Below are 6,000 nucleotides of genomic sequence, written 5' to 3'. Positions count from 1 at the left end.
GCCCCCGATTTGACCGTACACTAATCATACACGCAAACGTGTATGATCAAGATCAGGGACTCACGGGAAGATATCACAACACAACTCTACAAATAAAATAAGTCATACAAGCATCATATTACAAGCCAGGAGGCCTCGAGGGCTCGAATACAAGAGCTCGATCATAGACGAGTCAGCGGAAGCAACAATATCTGAGTACAGACATAAGTTAAACAAGTTTTCCTTAAGAAGGCTAGCACAAACTGGGATACAGATCGAAAGAGGCGCAGGCCTCCTGCATGGGATCCTCCTAAACTACTCCTGGTCGTCGTCAGCGGGCAGCACGTAGTAGTAGGCACCTCCGGTGTAGTAGGAGTTGTCGTCGAAGGTGGCGTCTGGCTCCTGGGCTCCAACATCTGGTTGCGACAACCAGGTAGAAGGGATAGGGGGAGAAGAGGGAGAAAGCAACCGTGAGTACTCATCCAAAGTACTCGCAAGCAAGGAGCTACACTACATATGTATGCATTGGTATCAACTGGAATAAGGCTATCATATGTGGACTGAACTGAAGAATGCCGGAATAAGAGGGGGATAGCTAGTCCTTTCGAAGACTATGCTTTTGGCAGCCTCCGTCTTGCAGCAGGTAGAAGAGAGTAAACTGAAGTCCTCCAGGTATCATCACATAGCATAATCCTAACCGATGATCCTCCCCTCGTCGCCCTGTGAGAGAGCGATCACCGGTTGTATCTGGCACTTGGAAGGGTGTGTTTTATTAAGTATCCGGTTCTAGTTGTCATAAGGTCAAGGTACAACTCCAAGTCGTCCTGTTACCGAAGATCACGGCTATTCGAATAGATTAACTTCCCTGCAGGGGTGCACCACATAACCCAACATGCTCGATCCCATTTGGCCGGACACACTTTCCTGGGTCATGCCCCGCCTCGGAAGATCAACACGTCGCAGCCCTACCTAGGCACAACAGAGAGGTCAGCACGCCGGTCTAAATCCTATGGCGCAGGGGTCTGGGCCCATCGCCCATTGCACACCTGCATGTTGCGTACGCGGCCGGAAGCAGAACTAGCCCCCTTAATACAAGAGCAGGCTTACGGTCCAATCCGGCGCGCGCCACTCAGTCGCTGACGTCACGAAGGCTTCGGCTGATACCACGACGTCGAGTGCCCATAACTGTCCCCGCGTAGATGGTTAGTGCGTATAGGCCAGTAGCCAGACTCAGATCAAATACCAAGATCTTGTTAAACATGTTAAGTATCCGCGAACGCCGACCAGGGCTAGGCCCACCTCTCGTATAGGTGGTCTCAACCTGCCCTGTCGCTCCGCCACAAAGTAACAGTCGGGGGCTGTCGGGAACCCAGGCCCACCACTACCTGGGTGGAACCACCTGCCCCTTCAGCCCCCATCTCCGAACAGTATCACAGGTAATGTAACTGTGTAAAGTATATTGTATTTGCCCGTGATCACCTCCCGAAGTGATTGCGGCCCAGTAGTATAGCATGGTAGACGGACAAGAGTGTAGGGCCACTGATGGAACACTAGCATCCTATACTAAGCAGTAGGATAGCAGGTAATGGTAACAACAGTAGTAGCAAGGACAGGCTATGCATCAGGATAGGAATAACGGAAAGCAGTAACATGCTACACTACTCTAATGCAAGCAGTATAGAGAAGAGTAGGCGATATCTGGTGATCAAAGGGGGGGCTTGCCTGGTTGCTCTGGCAAGGAGGGGTCATCTTCGATGTAGTCGAACACACAAACATCGGCAACGGTCTCGGAGTCTGCAAGAAAGGAGTAACGGAGGGGAACACAATAAATAACAGAGCAATCAAATGTAACACAAAGCAAGACGCGGCAATACGTTGTGCTAGGGGTGACCTAACGTAGGGATAGGCGATACCGGCGAAGGGGGGAAATATCCGGGAAAGTATTCCCGGTGTTTCGCGATTCCGGACAGATGAACAGGAGGTGAAATGTTGCAGGTTCGCTATGCTAGGAACGCGTGGCAGACGAACGGGCTGCGTATTCGGATTCGTCTCGTCGTTCTAGGCAACTTTCATGTTGAAAATAATTTAATCCGAGTTACGGATTAAAAGATATGATTTTCTAAAGATTTTATTAATTTCTGGAATTTTAATTAATTATTTAATTTAATTCAAAAATGGATTTATGACATCAGCATGAGGTCATGCTGACGTCAGCAGTCATCAGGGTTGACTGGTCAACCTGACCAGTGGGTCCCTCTGGTCAGTGACACATTTTTATTTAAACAAATTAATTAACCTAATTAGTATTAATTAAGGGGGTGAGCCCCACTGTCATACACTGTTAGTTAATTAACAGTAGTTAATTAGGTTAATTAGCCATTAGATTAATTAATCTTAATTAGTTAATTTAATCAGATTTAATTAAGTTAATTAATTAATCAATTAATTATTTTTATTAATTATTTATTTATTTTATTTTCATTCATTTTTTTATATAACCGATCTGGGCACGGGGCCCGTTGTCATTGGGCCAAAGGCCATAGCGGGCAAATGGGCACGGGTCTCGGGCGCGCGGGCGCCAGCCTGCTTGGGCTCTTGCCTAGGCCAACGGTGGCGGGCGCCAGCACCGGGAGCGGGAGGCCAGTGGCGGGGACGACGGCCACGGCGCCTGTTGGCCGCGGCGTCGGGTGGCGACGCGGGCGCGAGGAGAAGGCTGCGGGGCAAGCAGCGGGGAGCTACGGTGAGCAGCGTCGGGCGGGGAAGGGTGGATGCGCGACTGCGGCGCGAGGCAAGGCGGGGCGATGGCGCGGGCGGCAGAGGAGCAAAGCAGCGGAGCGGGGCCATGTCAGGGGCGCGCGCGCGAGTTGCGTGCAGCGCAGGCGAGCGTGAGCGTGCCGGGAGGGAAGGGCGGCGGTTGCAGCAGCAGGAGGTCGGGCGCGCGCGGGTACACGCCAGGTCGAGGCTAGGTGAGCAGGGGCGACGGGGCGGCGCTACGGTCATGCGCGCGTGAGTGACAGCGCCGGTGACAGAGAACAAGGGGAGAGAGGGAGGGAGGCCGGAGCTCACGGCGAGGCGTAGGGCACGAGGCTGTGGTGCTCGAGGTGGGGGGCGGGGACGACACACATGGAGGAGGTAGTCCGGTGAGGTGGCCGAGGCGGAGGCGCAGCTCCGGGCGGCGAGGATCGGCGGCGACGCGTCGTGGGGATGAGACGAGGTCGAGGTGGCGTTGGGCGACGGCGGGGCGGTGGCGGCCCGGTGACGAGGGGGCGACGGAGAGGAAGAAGGGGATGCGGCGGTCCGGTGGGGAGGCGGCGCTGGCGAGGTGCTTCGGGGCGGCCGGCGGCGGGGTCCGGGGCGGTTGCCCGATCTGGATCGTGGGGGGGAGTGGGGAGAGTCTCGTTTAGGGTTTGGGTGCTAGGGGGGTTAGTAGGCGCGGCTGGGCCGGCCTGGTGTGAGCTGGGCCGCCTGGTCCAGTGGGGGAGGGGGGGGGTTCCTTTTGCTTCTTCTTCTTTTGTTTGTTTTGTTTTGTTTTACTTTTTCTTATTTTTCTTTTCTGTTTTCTTTTAGCTCCTAATTATTTTAGTTTCTTTAAAATACCAAGTTAGCACCTAACTTAGTATCATCAAAATAGGCCACTGCCAAACCTAGTTTGGACCCAAAATAAATTAGTATAATATATTTTTATTTTTCAAAAGCTATTAAATTAGTTGTTTTTGCTACTGTTTATTCACTTTAGTGCATTTAAATATTTTATAAAAATGTGGTTTCTTCACCCTAATCTCCTATGCATTAACTGGTACAACCCGAACATTTTGGTTTTAATATTTGAAAACTTTTGAGGTTTGCCTTTATTTTGAATTTGAATTTGAATCTGTTTTGAACTAATGCGAGATTAGCAATAGTTATTGAGGTGACGTGGCATCATTAGCAGAGGTTACTGTAGCTTGATTATCCGAGCGTCACAATTCTAGACTCTGGTCGACTGGGGTTTTCTGCGGGATTGGGCTAGGGATTTTTCTCATGGAGAAGGTAATCAACTTAATTAGCGAAATATTCACTCATCTCTTATCATAGTCCATCCGTCGCTGTTAATCAACCGGCGGAAATCGCCATGGAATCATTTTTGTTCTAGCTGATTTGTGGGTGTTCATTCATGTGTCCATAGTGCGAGCACAAATCAGGCAACTGTGGTCGTGGCCAGTCGGAAATGAAGTTCTATCTCACCTTTCCGGATGACTTCAGGGAGCGCTCGGTATGTTCAATCTCAACCTACCACGGTCGGCATGGCCTAAATTTGTGAACATATACTTTCTGTTGCTACATTATCTATATATTTGCATCAAATCTTTGTTACATTATCTATTGTTAATTCTATATTTTTGTACTTTGCTTTCATCTCTCTCTCTATATATATGGATCGGTTCTATCAGTTACTCCCATATTTGCATCTTGCTCTGTTATTTCAATATATCTAATTTATGATCTTAATTTTCATTTCAAGCAGTATATCCCTTGCTTTGCAAGAACAGGGGTAGAAGGAAATCTTGGGATTTACTTTATTGATGACTCCCAGGATGTCATATTGACAACGCAGCATGGATTTACAATGACGGTTAGCGTAAAACTTGATAAAGATGGTCACTCCTATTTTAATGCGGACCTTGGGAGAAAAATGTCTAAGTGTTATGAACCAAAAGCTGTCAATAAAATTCTAGTGCGTGCACCACAGCCTGGTCTAATTAACATGGATGTTTACTTCCCCAACTTCATTAGCCGATCAAAGTCTGATCGAGGTTAGTGTCCTTTCAACTTTCTCCTTGCTATCATATTACTATTTGAGCAACCAATTGATCACTATTTAAGCAACTAATTGTGATATCATATTCTGACTCCGTTCCTACGCAGTAACAAATTCTATTCACCAATTTATGCGCACTATATATTATTCTGCCATGTTCTGAATAAATAATACCTTTCCACCTTTTAAGCAGGATATGTTGGATGCATAGTGAACGATTTGTATGTTACTAAGCGTACCAAATTTCACTGGAAGGACTTCAAGCATGTCATAAACTTTGTTGATAATTTGACAGAGATAGCACAGCATATGAACGCTGGATTTTGGATGGGATTAATTAGACCTATGGTGCACACACTGAACAAAACCAATTGTGTGCACAAAACGCTGGTAAAAAGTCTTATTTTAATGTTGATGCTCATAAACTATATATATCTTCAACGATATGTTACAATTGTTTTTATTCTACATGTCAACAGAAATTGCCCCCTGTAGCAGTTCCTGGATCGATTTCCTAGCGTGGTCGAATTACACTTGTGCCTGCTAATAACGCCAAAGTGATTGCAAGGTACTGCATTTCCCGCAGAAATGGAACCATTCAAATTAACAAGTTCTCGCTTCTCGTGGCAATGCATCCATATTGGAAAATTGGAGACACTGTTCTACTCATGATCTACCAAGGCACAGGAGGGCTCTTCCTTTTCATTGACGAGATGCCGAGTCGCCGTGATCAAGCTGCTTCCAGTGGATAGTTGTGGTTGTTGGCCCTCAGCCTCTTAAAATGTGCTAGCTGTTACTATATATGTTAAGTATGTAGATATGGACCATATGGTTGTTGGCCCTTAGCCTCTTAAAATGTGATAGTTGTTACTATGTTAAGTATGTAGATATGGACCATATGGTTGTCAAAACTGTGTTACGAAGATCCTCCTTTTGTCGAATAGTGTAACCACTATATATATGTTACTCATGCTGTTACTCAAGTTCATAAATCTGCATGGAAAGTATTAGTATCGTACACAGTTCATTGAGTTTAAGCGTGTGCTCAATGGCCAGAAGGCATTTGCAGATTAACTATCCATATTGCAAATTCACACACATGTTAACATAAGGAAACATATGTGTAACATACTAATCATCGCACACGAGTACTCGCAGACGCATCGTGTGCGATACTCCGCCACCGCAAGCAACTAGTTTGCATTTTTCAAAGTTTTTTGTAC

This window comes from Triticum urartu, chromosome 1 (genome assembly GCF_003073215.2).
Source record: "Triticum urartu cultivar G1812 chromosome 1, Tu2.1, whole genome shotgun sequence".
Taxonomy (NCBI): Eukaryota; Viridiplantae; Streptophyta; class Magnoliopsida; order Poales; family Poaceae; genus Triticum; species Triticum urartu.
This window is presented reverse-complemented; position numbering follows the sequence as displayed.